Raw genomic sequence first — 15,935 nt, forward strand, 5'->3', positions numbered from 1 at the left:
GGTAAGCACTGTGGTTGACCATCATTAACCATAAAACACCTGAAATGGAAATGAAAAACCATATTTTCTCCAGATACAAGGTCAACTGAAAAGGTAAATTGTACCAAAGGCTACCTGGCCAAAAAACAGATGATAGAATGTTTCAAGCAGAGGTGGATGAGGCTGAGTTGATCAGCAAATGATGCTGTCACGCGGTTATTTGGAGAGAAACAACTTTTTCAGAGGCACACTGTAAAGGAGAAAGACTTTTTAAAACAATGTCCTATTACTGAGAGTCTAGCAGCAGCAGGGACTAGTCTTCTAATAAATGGAAGTGCAGCAGTGAGGACTGCGCTGTACTGCCAGCGTCCCAGAGTTTAATCTACTCTAAGACGTTTTGCTCTGCTCACCACCAATTTAAGATTTCACTGTCAACCCAAACCTTTGTTTTATACCTCTTCAAAGCACTCAGAGGTCTGTGTGTTATCAAGAGCTTGAACTGAAAGGATTTTTCAACATGAATAATGGTCAGCAGTGATGAGTGGTGTGCAGCAAAGGACTATTAATAGTAACCAAAAACATTGTTCTAGACTTTTAATAAAACATTTGCTGTAATGCACAAACAATAGCTGTCATTCTTGTCACAAGAGCCTTGTGTAATTTCCTGTAGTTAGACTGCTACTGCTTATCCAACTCTCCAAAGGGAGCTATCCACATTCAGTGGCCATCAGGTTAGTGCATGGTTATTGCTGCTTGCTTTAAGTTGAGTGTGCAAGCTGCCAGTGTAGATGTCAGTTTTATTGATCACATAAGTGGCGTTTCTTTGCGAGCTGCCACTCACAGCTTCACCTGCTGAGTTTGTCCCAAAGTGCACTGGCAGGTCTACAGATGAGATTAAAGCTGGTTAACAGGGTTGCTGTGGTGCAGCTTAATATATCAGTACATACCTGACATCATGTGACATTATTACAAAGTGAAGTGTCTGTCGTGCATCATGTTTTTCTTTCTGTTTGTGTTTGAAACAGGTAGTTATAATCCAATTATTTTTATATTCAATGTAAATTAATGTAGTGTAATATAATGTGTCAAAAGCAGAGCATTTTATCTTCCCTTTTCAAATACAAAACATAATGTGTAAATTATGATAATGTACGTTTAATCTAAACACAAACAGCAGCAACACAGAATAATTAGGACAAACTGTCAAACTGAATTTTTAGGTTCAATTTTTCATAGCATTGCAAGTAAATGCTGGAACTGAGCTCCACGTATTTTAGCACCCATACACTACAGGTACACACACACACACACACACACACACACACACACACACACACACACACACACACACACAACACACACACACACACACACACGCACAAAAGAACATGCATGAGCGCATAAGCAATACATTTGTCTAAGTAACATTATCTGCTGAGAGGTGGTGGCAACAGGAGACTTTGTTTCAGTGAGTGAAGTTCCAGTTGAAAGCATTTTTCAACCTAACCCGTTCTCAGAGCAGAGATCATAGTCACACAGACAGGAAATAATTAAGACGTGTAGAGACCTCTTTCTTAATTACAAAGTCTAAAATAGACAGTTGTAGAATAAATGCTGATATTTTGTAGCTACATTTATTTTCCAACTGATTGAGTATGAAATTTGCGGGCCAGTAAATGCGGTTCAAGGCTGAAGGCTAGCCTACTCAAGGCTTATCTTTTAAAGGTACAGTGAACAGCAGCTCCCCCCACCCCTCAGGCCCACTTTATCCCGGCAGGCCATGCCATGATAAGTCTGAGCATAGTGAGGAGAGGGGCGCAGGGAAGTCAGACCAGGATCTGGCTTCAGATCAAGTGGGATAAACCCTGCAAACACACGCACCCACACACATGCACACACACACACACACACACACACACACACACACACACACACACACACCACACACACACACACACACACACACACAGAATATTAGTGCCCACATACAATACCAGTTTTCCCATGGCTTCAGTTCCTCCCTGTTCTTCTCCTGGTTAAGAAACAGAGCAAGACCCCTGATGCCCATTCCACCATCTAATCCCTCTACTTCAACAATAGGCCTGGTCAGGATGGCTAAAGTGTGAGGAGCCCCTGCGTCTTTTATCAAAGTCGAACAACAGAACCACACAGCCCCTTGCTGAAGGTCTATGGCTCCTGCTTATATCTATGTGTTCAGCTAGAGTGCAATCAATGGCCTCTGTCTGAGTGATAAGAAGTGGAGCATGATGGTCAGTTGTGCACTTTGTACATATTTGCTCAGAATGTGGCAGTGTGGGTTGAGGCAGCATGGAAAGATTGGAGATCAGTGGCTATGGAGAGGCTGGTACCTGGAGGCCAGAGATAAGGCTGGACTCGGAGCGTTCTCTAAGATAAGTGTTTGAAATGGTGACCTTTAACATATGAGGAGGAGCCAGCCAGCAAAGAACGCTGACCATGCATGCTGTGTGGTCCCAACGAACAATGAGAAGCTGCACTGACAGAAATGAGGACGGGGTAGGGAAAAAAAGCCCAGCGGGAATCTTGGTTTGCCTCACAAGAAGGTGAGCTATGTGTGTCACCATCTCTGTAGGTTCTTTTGCACCTCTTCCCCAAAGCTTCATTAACAAAAAGACAATGAAACCCCTGTCGCTAAAGGGGAAAGACCACAACCCATCAAATTAGGATCAATGCTTCTAAAATTAATTATGCATGTACTATAATGTATGTGCTATTTGCACAAGTGTCGGTGGCAAATTGGCAGAATGGAGTCAGTGTGAAAGCAAGATTTTTTTTCTTCCTATATCCTTGCTATACAGCTTACATGCTCAATGGCATTTGCTCATTCCTTCCCTTGCACACCTGTTTCCCCACTTTAGTTTTTTATCCATCTTTATCGACAGCATTCTTTCTTACTTTTGATCACTAAAAGCTCAATGAATGTTTTTTTTGCTTTCTCCCTCCAAGATGCCTTTGTTTCCCCGGCTTATATCAAACATTTCAGTTTCTCTATTCCTGTTGATCTTTTCTATGCCTGATTCTCAGCAGGAGCCTCTTTTATTGGGTTAGACAGCCACAGTAATGGGTTCCTCTAAATCAATACCGGGCAGCCGCAGTGTATGCTAACGTACACTTACGCTGCATCATTTCCAACGCAACTGATTCTCGTCCATTCACTCACACACACACGTTTGCTTTGTCTTTGTAATTAATGCTTTTGAAAATATGCACGTTTCTTCATGATACCATCCATTAGCACCAGGCGCAGGCATGCATGTACATATTCTGTAACACAGAAACACAATCTCCACCCCGCACAACCACAGATGAGACAGAGCTGTGTCAAGCTATGGCATCCAGTGCAAGTGTGTCAACTCAATGCTGGTCTAATTTAGAATGCACCTTCCAGCTAAGCATCATCAGTACCCCGGGGGTGTCATCTGATACTGTGTTAGGGAGGGTGAGCATGTAGCATACTTTCCAGGGTTTCTGTGTTGAGGTGCAACTTCCGCACAAACAATCAGGAGAACTACTATAGCCGAGAATACTGTTTCTATGCTTAAACTATGCAATGTAGCAATGCGTTTTTGCGGTAAGTGTACTTTACACTTAGGTAGTTCTGATTTTTACAAACAGCAAAATGATTATATTGATCATTTTAGATGTGTGCTTACAGGCGTCAGTTTGATACGTTGGAAAGCCATCGCCACTTAAAGTGTTTTTTCAACCCTTGTTCTTTGCCATTCCCAATTTTACTGGAGCTGTCTCACCAACATCATGCATTTTTTTCCACCAGTAATTCGCTCCTCCTTTTCCTTTGAGTAGGCTATGACATGTAGGATCATTTTAAAGATAAAACCAGAAACACATTCTCTACAACATCATATGTATAAAACAGAGAACCAAATATGGCTATAGCGCTTTTTAAAAATAAATGCTGGATGGATAAAAATAGAAACAGGTCTTTATTGTCTGACTGGGATTAACTTTGATGTTACATGAATGCTACTTCCTAAAGGTTGAATAACCAACATATATTTAGAGCCTTTTTCTTAGAAGCCATAGAGAACATTAAACTTAATAAAAGAAAAAGAAAAACGAATCAAAGAAAAGCTGAACTTTGACTTTTGATGATATACGTATTTGATGATATGTCTTTGAATACAAAGCTAAAAGGTCTCTCAGTAGACTGGCAGAGCAGCAGTATGTTGCTTTGAGAAACAAGGAAAGCTACTTTAAAACCTCACTTGAAAGCCGTCCCTCAGGAACACACTCAGTTGGTCTAAACATCCACATCTATTGTGTGTGGTCCACAAGGAAATAACTATAGCTCAGCGCATGCAAAGCAAAGGCACATAAAGGAGTGTTTCACAATTAAAAAGTAAATAAATGTACATTATAGCCTGTGTGAGGTGCTTTTACAGGCAATAAGAGTCAAACAATAACCCTGATGAAAGAGTGCTGGAACTATGGAGCTACAATGTGTGTGGTTTTAAACATTTAAAAGATTTTCTCAAATGCAATAATCCTGCAGTTTAAGAAAAAACAGAACTGACGTTGGGGTTAAACTTTCATTTAATCACATCTGAGATTCTTGTTTGCAATGAGGCTGGTTTTGGGACCCACACATCTGGATGACAGCTTTGTAAGAATTTCTCACAGAGGGCAGTCATTTCACTCTATTTTGGTATTCCCTTGCAGGGCTTGTCACTTGTTCGGTAGGTTCTTTTCACTCAGTAGTATTTATATTGTATAAAATGGTTTTAACAATGCACTACTGCAGCACTGTTACACAATCTACTGACAGACAAACAACTGACAAAAGTCTGGCACTTCAATTGCTCAAAAGCACATTTAAAATTCCCAATAACGTCAATTGGAGCAAGTAACACAATTTTTAGGCCTTTATTGACAGGAAAACTTAAGAAATGAAAGGGGAAAGAGAGGGGGAATGACATCCAGCAAAGGGCTGCAGGTTGGAGTCTAACCCGGGCCGCTGCATCGAGGAGTAAACCTCTATATATGGGCACCCGCTACCAACTGAGCTAGCCAGGCGCCCAGAGCAAGTAACACCTGAAGTGCCATCCACGTCCCATTACACACCCATTCTCCAACACATGCACACAAACAAAAACACATCAATATCTTACTACATTTATATTTTAAAAGCTATTACAGGCCAAAAAGTGTCAGTACACACTAGTCAACTGACTCAGATTGTGATGTTGCCGATGGCTCTGCTCCACTGCAAATTAGAACAAAAACATCCAAACAGTTAGATAAAATGTAGCCTGCCAAAGGTTGGTAGAAAGGCCAAAGTTAATTTGTACATCAGCCAAGGAACGTCAATATCATTAATCAATTGGGTATCAAATTGCAAACTCAGCCAATAAAATGTAGTAAGTGATCAGAGTGTGTAGTTGTTCAAGAATTCATCCATTAATCATGTCTGAAATGTTACGCAGAACATTTCACAGCTCTCTTTCTGTAATTACAACCCAGGATACAGTGCTTCAAACAAGGCAGAACATGTATATCAAAACTACATGCATTGGGGATCTGAGCTTATCTAAGACTCGGAAAAGCTTGCAATGTATTTTTCAGATAAGAAATGGAAGCAGTAAGGCAGATTTTATTAAAACCGCAGACCAAACTATAACTGCCATGGCACACTGATCAACGATAAGTAATCACTGTTCACCATTGCCTCACATGGCACATGTATGTTCAGCTTCATGCAATAACCTATTTTTAGAAGATCAGTCACACCATAATAATGTCAATAACACACACTTACTGTCTGCTCTGATGTATATTAGACTGGTGAAAAATAGAATACAAGAAAAGGGGACAGGTGTACATTGATGGACTATATACTGACGGTCAATATCACTTTTATAGAAGTTGATGTTGTTTATTACTGTTATATTAATCAACAACAAAAAATCACTGTTCAATGTAAAACTCTGTCAAAACTGTATTATTTTCTCTTTCCATCTCTGTCGCAACCGTAATGTCAACAGGTATAGCACAGATGTGAACACATCTTTGCCGTTTGTCTCCCTGTCCCCCAGCTCTCTCTATGCCCAGCATGGTTTTAAAATGCCTCTAGCATGTGGGTGTCCATATGACAGTATCAAACAATGAGAATAAAGAGGAAGAACGGGTGAGGCATGGCATTCACACAGAGAGAGAGAAAAAAAATAATGAGGAGGGTATTAGAAGGGATAGGAAAATGAGAAAAAAAAAAAAAAAAAAAACGGCGGGAACAGAGTGGTATTATCATCTCAGGCATTAGGTTTAAGCCTTGCCCATCTGAACAAAGTGACTGCAGCCTGCCAGAGGAAGCTAGAGCAAGAGAAAAGAGGCAGGAGGAGAAAGCCCGTGGTGAGAGGAGACAATACAGTGGGGCATAAGGAGGTGAAACGGTAAGAAGTGGTGAGAAAAGGGTGACAATGAAAGCCAAATGCCAAAACTGAGAAAAAACGTAGATGGGAGGTTAATGGTAAATATGTCAGAAAGACGGAGGAAAGAGAGAAATAGGAGAAAAAGAGACAAGGCAGCAATTGAGAAAGAGGATGCGGAATCCAGTAATTACCACGAAGCACCGCACTGTACATGCACTGTTGCATGTAGTGACTAATCTGAGCCCCATCTTCAGTCTCCGCGCTTCAAGTATGACCTTGTTCAAAATCTCATACCCTGTAGTTTTTTCTCTCCTCCCTCCACTCTCCTGTCATCACTCAGTCCTTTTCTCCATTTTGTTTGCTGTTTTCACCCTGACTCTCTATCTCTTCTTTTATCTACCCTGCTTTGTTTCATCCTCACCTCACCACTCTGGCTCGACATCAATCCACTCATCGTGATCACTCACTGTTATTTCCCCATACAGCGCTCCTCTCTGTTCTATTCTGCTCCTAGCTTTGCTTCCTTCACATGTCTCTCAGGTTTTCTGCCTCCTTATTCCCATCTCTGTAGATGGCGCATTTCCTGCTTACCTTCTAATCTTTTTCTCCACTCAGTTCCTCTCTTTAGTGGTTTTTCTCTCTCTACCAGCAACCATGACCCCTTCCCCAGCTACCGTTTCCATCTCCATGTTCTTTGTCCTCCCCCTTGATTCCCTGTCTGTCTACACAATGAATCCAAAGGGTTTCATCTTTTTTTTCCTCAATGGCTTTGCCACTCTCCCTAATCCCTCATCTCCATCAGCTTCCCTCTCGCTTTCTATCACTCTCTCCCTTGTGCTTTCCTTCCTTCTTCCGGTCCGTCATCCTCACACTCACATTTTGCTCTTTTTTTCATCCCATGTTCTATTTCCTCATCCCCTCACCCCCAAAACCTCACTACCCTGTCACATTTTCTACCTCTCACACCCTCTGACATGCAATCCCTCTTACCTCTCTCCAGGGCACTTTTCTTTTTCCTCTGTTCCACTTAAGCCTTCCTTCTTTTCGCATTTCCCTGATGGATACATGCACACCAAACATATATATGGATGCTCACGGCTCACACACGCACGTACACACACACACACATACACACACACACACACACACACACACACACACACACACACACACACACACCACACACACACACACAAACACAAACACACACACACACACACAAACACACACACACACACCTTGCCTGTCTATCAACAACCTCAGCTCAACCATATCATGGGTGAATGCACACTAACTGTATTGGCAGAAAACCCATTTGCAGAAAATAACCCGGCCCATTATAATGAAAGCTGACTGACACCTAATGCATCATCTGGTTACTTCATTGTCACTTTAGTAGATGCATGTGGGGATAACGGTGGCTCTTAGTAACATTTAACAATTAATTAGTTACTGTCTAGTAATAATGGAGAATTCATGCATGAAAGGTAAAGCAACGCTACGAGAAGACTTGTTCTGTGATTCAAACCCCTTGCGATGTGACAGCCAATCAGTGGGAGTGTAAAGGTGTGGCATTTAGGGTGCCATTTTTTCATAGGTGCACCTGAAGTAAGTGTTGATTACTATCATTTTATATCTGTATTTCAACTTCTGTTATTTGCTTTACAGGAATGCACCAGTCTTTCTGCAAAACTGTGACGCAGACTAGAGTTTAAAGGCTATTAAGGGACTCTGCTACTTATGGATGCATTGGATATAAAGAAAAGATAATGTGGTCAAAGAAATTGAGTGGGGGAAATTAAATTGAGCTTTGGGCACATAAAAATCTCTTAAAAGTACTGTAACTAAATGTCCCCAACATTCATCAAAGCTATCCAATAGAATGCAATCATAGTTGGTGCACCTCGTTGCTCTGGTTTTATAATAACTTAATGCAATTAAAAAAAATGCAAAACAGCATTTTTCCTCTATAGTAGGCTAACTTTATATGCATATATATATATATATATATATATATATATATATATATATATATATATATATATATGGTGTGCAAACTAACGGAAACATTTCTAAGGGAAACCAAAAACAAGAACTGATTACATTTTCCTTTTTAATTATTTTACTGACTTCATTAAAATGTCTAAACCTTTGCATAGAAGTTGTCAACATACTTTTCACTTACAGAGGGTGACTAATGCGCAGTCAATACCTAGTATTGGTGGAGCAGTCTCAACACCTCTTAGTCTTCCTTTAATGTGATATTGTTCAAGAAAGATCATGGCCTTGTAAGCCTCATTATAACTGGCACAATGTAGACTAGGCAGGTGCAATTTTGTAAAATAACCAGTGTACTGTGAAAAGAGTGGAGATACGGCAATTGACTGAAATGATTTAGATGCAGAGATTGAGAGAAAAGGCTTAGAGAGAAGGAGCCCCATTCGAGCACCACACACTTTCATGGTGATCTCACCTCCTTTCTGCTGTCAGCCAACCAGTGAGTGTGTACTAAGGGGCCAGAGAGGGGCCCGTCTCTCAAGCCAAGTGTCGATGGAGCAGGGAAACGTTGAAGTTGAGGCCAGGCTTAACACACTCTAATGAAAATGTGACGCTTGTAGAAAGCAAAAATCAGTGAGCTAATGAGCTTGTTTTTGTCCTTTTTAAGGGTTTGAAAGTGCTAGTTTTTTTTCAGGTTCAAAATCAGATCATTCATCATAATTCAATGTTTTTGGCTGGTGCATGGCCTTCACGGACTAAAAGGCAGCTAAAACAGAGATTGACACTTGTGCTATATTATTATGTAATGGCAAACCTGTACTTTCCTTGGACTCATCCACATGGCTATTAAGGGGAAACACTGCAGGCATAACCATCACTTTTCAATTTTGAGTTTTTGGGCTATTCACCTTACATAGCATGTCTTCTTTCAGACTATGGGTAAAAAACAAACATCCAAAAATACACATTAAGAGGTTTATTTGACCACACTCTGTCTATTTGCACCTGTAAAAATAGTTAGCATTAGAGAATGCCTTCATTGCATATTTAAAAGTTGTAATACAAAAATGAAAGTCTTAATGTAAGTTATCAACTGGGGAAGTTTCATGTTGATATCTGTTAGTTATACGTTTTTACACTATTCAACTGTAATGTCTTGCAAAATGTGTATATATATATATATATATATATGTATATATATATATATACATATATAGATACATATATGTATGTATATATATATATACATATATATACATATTTATTATAATCCATATCTTTAAAGGCTGTTTTCTCAAAAAGAGTTTTTCTATTTCTTTGAGCCAGAACTCTCCACTTCAGTAGCACTAACACACACCAAACGTTCCAGTTTCATTCCTATCTATATATTGAAGGGTTTTAGAGAGGGATTTGTTCAGATATCATTTATAGCCTGATTTATGCAACATTTCATACCTACAAACGTGGCAAAAATTTGTTTTTTTTATGGATGTTGATAACATTCTGTAAAAACCTTTGACTGTAATATGTCAACAAAATGAAACAAGAATTTTAAATCTTGCTTTAGCTAATGTTCAGATTTGTGTTCTGGAAATGTATGCAAATGAGTGCATATTTAGCAAGATAATGCCTAATTTGCATATTTAGACGTAGTACAGTAATAATAATAATAGTGTAGGAAGAATGGCAACAAAAAGTGATGTAAAAGAACAACACCAGATGCACTGACATACATGAACACACACAAACAAGCCCCCCCCCCAACACACACTCAGTACAACTCTACCCAATAGCAACAGTAGAGCTATTGTTCGGAATGAAATTCCTCCACAAGTCTGTGGGCGCAGGTCGTCACTTGACCACCATCACCATGGTGACTGGAGGACGAGGCTAGGTTTAGGAGGGAAAGGTTGTTAATTTACCGGAGCCTGAACAGCAACGGCTGACTGGTCCTGATTCAAGGGCAGCATGATTCATGCAGACTCTGGACACCCCCCCACCCCCCTCTGTTTGGCCATAGCTAAGGGCAACGGGGTCCTTAAACAACAGGAGCTCTGAAAAGACTGCCACTTAGCCTTGGTGAATGGGAGGGAGGGAGGGAGGGAGGGAGGTAGGGGAGGGATGACAATAAATTAAAGATGAAACAAGTGAGGGTGTATTCTCAGATAAAGCCCAGAAAACACGCACAACAGATGGGAGGATGGACATTATCTATGTAATCCATTTTCACATGAGAACCAATGGACAATAACAGTGCTGTAAAGATGCTAAATGCTACTGCTAGACCTCCCAATTTAAAATGCACTCTTACTATACTGGAAAACAACTTGATCTAAAATTTAAATGCGCCTGCTCAGGTCAACGTTGCCAGCAGCAGATAACAGCGTCTTGCCAGCTGCTTGGCCTTCATCTCCTGTGGACCAGCAGCCGAGAGCCCCTCAACGCTGCTTTGTGAACATGCTTCAGTCTAACAAAAGCCAAAACCAGAAACTGACACGGAGTTCGACTCCATGGGCGGCGACAGTTGCAACCTCCCCTATTTGTGCTTGTCAAGTGTGCGTTGGCTCTGATAAACTGGCACTATTACATTCCACTCCCACACCTCAGTCTACTGCCATTATATTCCCCTACGCCATTTCACGCTCCCTCCCACACCTTTCTCTCTGTGCCAGCACTCTGAGTGCTACTGACGAAGGGAATAAACAGACCAACATCTCAGCGTCGCACGCGTCTCTACCACAAAAAATTGCACATGGATTAACTTGTCATTTTAATCTACAGCACACGTATTATTCGGCCCCAAAGTCTGGCAGCAATCAATGGGGGAGGACGTGGCCGTGTGAGAAACTATTAGCACGCTAAAAAGGTTCCAAAAGTGAATACATACTGAGGGAGTTTAATCACTCTGACATTCCTTATTCTTTCTATAACAGACTGACACTATATATTAATGTGTAATTTACTGGAGAAGCCAATGGTGAGGCCGGAGTTACTGCTGGATGTCACTGTATATACTGGTCCATCTGAATTACTGGTGTTTATTGGCCCTGTAAATGGCAGGGCTGTGAAGACAGGTTGTTGAATACATAGTGCTTATGCAAAACAGCAGATGCAGTGCTGGTGGATCTATGGAGTAGTTCTTACAAAGCCTTAGGAGGATATAACAAATAGAAAGCTGCAGATTACTCTCTGTGGGAAGGGAGCATCCCTGGAGTTTAAAATGAGGGATTTGACTTCATGCAGAGCAGCGCTCCACACACAAACCACCAGGTTAAAACTATTTATTTGGTGGAAATAGAGAGGGTTTGTGGCTATGTGGCAATGTTGGCCAAACTTAAGCTTACATTAATGTTTTAGACATTGTTTCAATAAGCCAAAAAAAACCTTGACAATCACTGTGAAAAGAGCGATCTTCAATGACAGGCTTATCAGAATGTACAAAAGAAACTGCCAAGTGTAATTAAACACAGTCATGTTCCCCAAAGAAATCTTGCTGACACTTCATTTTGCAGATTTTGGACCGTGTTCAGTGCATGGCTTAATTTTCATCAAACCAATCAGGGTCAAGGGTGATGTCGACTGCCAATGTTTTGACAGTATACTTGTGTAGCAGACTAATGGTATATTGTTGCTTGCTGCACAACATCTCACTCCGGCTGACAGTTCTCTGAGGACTTGTAGGCCAATGATTACTCTGAGGGGGTCTCTGGAAAAACCATAATTCAACAAAATGTGTTGTGGCAGTTATACTTCCTGGATCATGCAGGATAGTTTGCATTGGCATTCTTACACTTACTGCTTGTCTACATAGATAAGAAATCTGCATCCCATAAAGTACTCATCGAGGCATGTGTAAACAAAAGGCCGACCCTTGGGTGTGATTCTCTCATTGTAAGAGTAATACAAGATACTTTCAAGCAGACAGACTATAAATTTTGTTTACGATGTATTGTAATTTAAATCATATGTAAATGGGTTTATCCAGCAAACAATGTAAACTTATTTGATTAGAACATTGCACATTAATCAACATTTCTGTAAATGCACCAGTGTTAGCCAATCAGCTATTTTTCAACTGTAGTCCTACCTAGCATGCGTGTCTTTATGGTGAGAGGAAACCGGAGCACCCACAGGGAGAACATAGAAACTCCACACAGAAAGGCCCGGAACAACCTGGATTTGAATCGAGAACCTTCTTGCTGTGAGGCAGAAGCGCTAACCGCTTAGCCACCGTGATGCCATAAATGCATCCCAAGATGTCCTGAATGTCAATATTTCTAAACCATTGTGGTTTGCACAATTGATGATGCCTTCTTGTTAGAAGAAGCCTAATTGATGTATTTTGTGAGTCACAGGTGGGAAGTCTTCACGAGTTAAAGGATGTATTGCCTTTAATTTCTCTAATCATGGCATATGGATGATATTAAAATAAAAAAAGAGACGCAGCAGTGAAAGCATAAATCGTCCTCATGTGATTTAGGAAAGCTACAGTACATCATGAAACCTGATGCAGGATTGCAGAGCTTTGTTGTCACAGCGTCACGTAGTTACCGGAACATAAAAAAATGCAGACATGTGTGTGCTGCTCACTAAGAGAACAAATACACATTGAAACATATGCACACAATCACACACACACACACACACACACACACACACACACACACACACACACACACACACACACACCCCCCCCAAAAAAATGCATTTGATGCTTGTGACTACACAAAGCATACCTTATCTTCCAAAACACACAAAGCCACTGGGAGCTTTTGATGCCCTTAAACCATCCTCTGGCCGTCTGTTCCTACCTTCACATCCCTTACACTTCTCCCTCGGTTAACTTTTTCTCTCTCAGAACAACTTTAGTTAAGACAAAAGGCCAAGATGAAGCGTCTTTGAGGTAGTAGGAGATGTGAATATGAATCACCATCACACTCTCCCTCAGTCACTACGCCATCTGATACTATTTTGTCAATTTGTGTTAATGAATGCATAACGAGAGACGCTGATGTGTGCATTTTAAATCAATTGCCTTTCTTAAAAGACTCTAAGGGGATTCTCAGCCACTTTCAACAACTTCTGTGCTCATCACTTTTGTAGCTAGTCTTTAAACTTGACAGTGCGGTGCAGATGCACTGTGACACTGGACGCTTCCTTAGATGTGCAGAGTGGCTCTCTTGTTCGCAGCGAGGGCTCCCCCAGCATCTGGCCAAGTCCTGTGCACCCTACGGCGGTGTTCTAACAACAATTCGTTGCAGGGGCAAACATGCGCTCCATCATTGCGCTCTCTATCCCTTGCTAGGAGCAGCCCGGCAGACCGAGTAGAGCAATGAAAAGCTTAACTTTGCTAAACTAGCTTTCATGTCATTTCTGTTTCCAGAGTTACACTGCTCGGCCCCAGGGCTCGACTTGAGATGGATACTGCTCTCATCTTTCCCGGCTTATCGCTGCCCCTTGCTCAGTTCTATCCGAATCCCCGCCTTTCTCTACCAAATCTCTCTTTGCTTCCTTCCATCTTCCTGCCCATTGCTATTCATTGCTCCTCACCAGTCCATTTCTGCTTCGCTATATTATGTTTATGTGGTGCGCTTTCCATTTCTTTATCTATGTTATCCGTTACAGACTCCCCATCCCACTCCTTCTATCTGACTGTGCGATGATTGCACCAGTGCATTTATAGAAGATTGTGGGTTGTTACATTGCACTGTTTGCCACTTTTCCACCTCTCCGCTATTTCAAAAATCAATTACCCATCAAATAAAACGATAAACAGTAAGAACGGCTCTGTGCTGCTGTTTGTGTCTACCTGTGCCAAATTGTTTAAAATCACTCTGATGGGAAATATAAAACCTGGAGGCATAAAAAAAAAGCTAAGCTTCTGTAGATCTAATTATCTGACACCTCTGAGGCAGGATAACCAAGCGCTACTCTATATTATGCCACGATGATCTCTCACTAGACTATTCAAATCAAGGAACCAAATATGGAGACACTGGAGCAAGTAATTATGGGTAAAGAAAAAGAGGAGTTAAACAGAGGACGAGGTACAGGGGAGAAAGTGAGGAAGGAGATGCTGTGCTCAGGTGGCTTAGAGCGAATATTGAATGCCTTATCTGTCACCTGCAGGGCTGCGCTTATTATATGGAGAGGCAAAGTCAGAGCAGAATGCAAGGTGTGTATGTGTGTGTCTGTGTGTGAGTTCATACAGGAAAGAAATGCAGAGAGTTATGTCTTCGGTCCCTCTGAAGCGCAGAGGCTGAGCATAAAAAAACAACAACAACTGAGCTGCTCTTCCTTGATGTGTTCTGAAGGTCACAACAACACGGAGCTTACAACTTCTCAACCCCGCGCAGCGCAACACAAGCTTTCAGCAACAAAATAAGCGGGAAAACATTTGGGTCATTTGCGCTCCGTACATACAAATAAATACTAAAGAATCAGTGCTGACAGGAAGTATTTGGTAATACAATAGTAACACACTCTGGCACTGGTGCATTTCTCTGGAAGCTGAATTGAAAACGTTTATACACCACTCTGTAAGATAGTACATGGTACTCTATCATCAGACACCTGAAAACATTTCAGAGATGGTAGCAGTCTGAGAAGCCTTTCAGTCAACCGCAGCAGGCCTTTTAATAAAATCGCTGCAAGGCGGAACACTCTCTTTTTGTAGGGTAAGGAGTATAATAATTGTACTCTGGCAATATTATGCATCATAAAGCACTCCTTAGATCTTCACTCAGCTTCTACTGAGGTGCATAAACATATTATTTTCTGCCAGGTATTTATTACCGATTGCAATGTCTGCCTTGCTTTTTTAGTTGTATACCGTCTATGACATATGCAAACATTTCTAAAATTCATCAAATGTTTTTTAATGCAAATGTTTTTTTGCAAACACCGTTCATACAGAATTCAGTAGTTGTAGACTGCATTGTGCGATCCTATGCCTCAGGTCCCATCACAACACACAGCTAGCTACATTCTGCCAGCACTGGAGTTGGCATTGTTCACTTGTCAACAAGGAAATGGAGTGCACTGGACTCAAATATCAATCAATATTTCTGCATCACTATACAGCTCTATTCAGCACTGTGTGGCTCTGGATTCAGTCTGAGAAGGACGGGCTTGACATGATGGATGGACTCTTCTTTCTTTCTTTCTTTTTTCTTTCTTTCTTTTGTTTGTTCCCTTCTTTCAAACACATAGGTAAACAAACACAAAAAGACTGATAAATGCTAGCTTATCAAATTTAGATTCGTGATATAGCCTAAATTATAATGAGCAAAACAGTAGTTTGTCAATTTGTCAGATCAGAGCCATTTTTCATAGGCAAGGAAAGAAATGAACAGTTATATTTTATTTCTGAGAATAAATGGTGTTGAACGAATGAATGGTGTAGAACGTATATATTTTAAAGTTTAATGTGCAACTGTCACAGAACTCCTTTCCTGTTAATCAGACATTTTGTTCAATCAAGTTTCTGCTGACTGAATTGGTAATAACATTACTGTCTGTGTGTTATAGACA

The 15,935-nt window shown here is 40.8% G+C and overlaps 1 protein-coding gene across 1 annotated transcript in view; it reads right to left on the reverse strand.

Moving 5' to 3' along the window:
* The window catches only part of ldlrad3 (low density lipoprotein receptor class A domain containing 3), a 76,523-nt gene that overhangs the window by 18,454 nt on the left and 42,134 nt on the right, over positions 1-15,935 (reverse strand). The gene's annotated exons all lie outside the window — the stretch shown is intronic.

The sequence above is a fragment of the Etheostoma spectabile genome, chromosome 8 (assembly GCF_008692095.1).
Source record: "Etheostoma spectabile isolate EspeVRDwgs_2016 chromosome 8, UIUC_Espe_1.0, whole genome shotgun sequence".
Taxonomy (NCBI): Eukaryota; Metazoa; Chordata; class Actinopteri; order Perciformes; family Percidae; genus Etheostoma; species Etheostoma spectabile.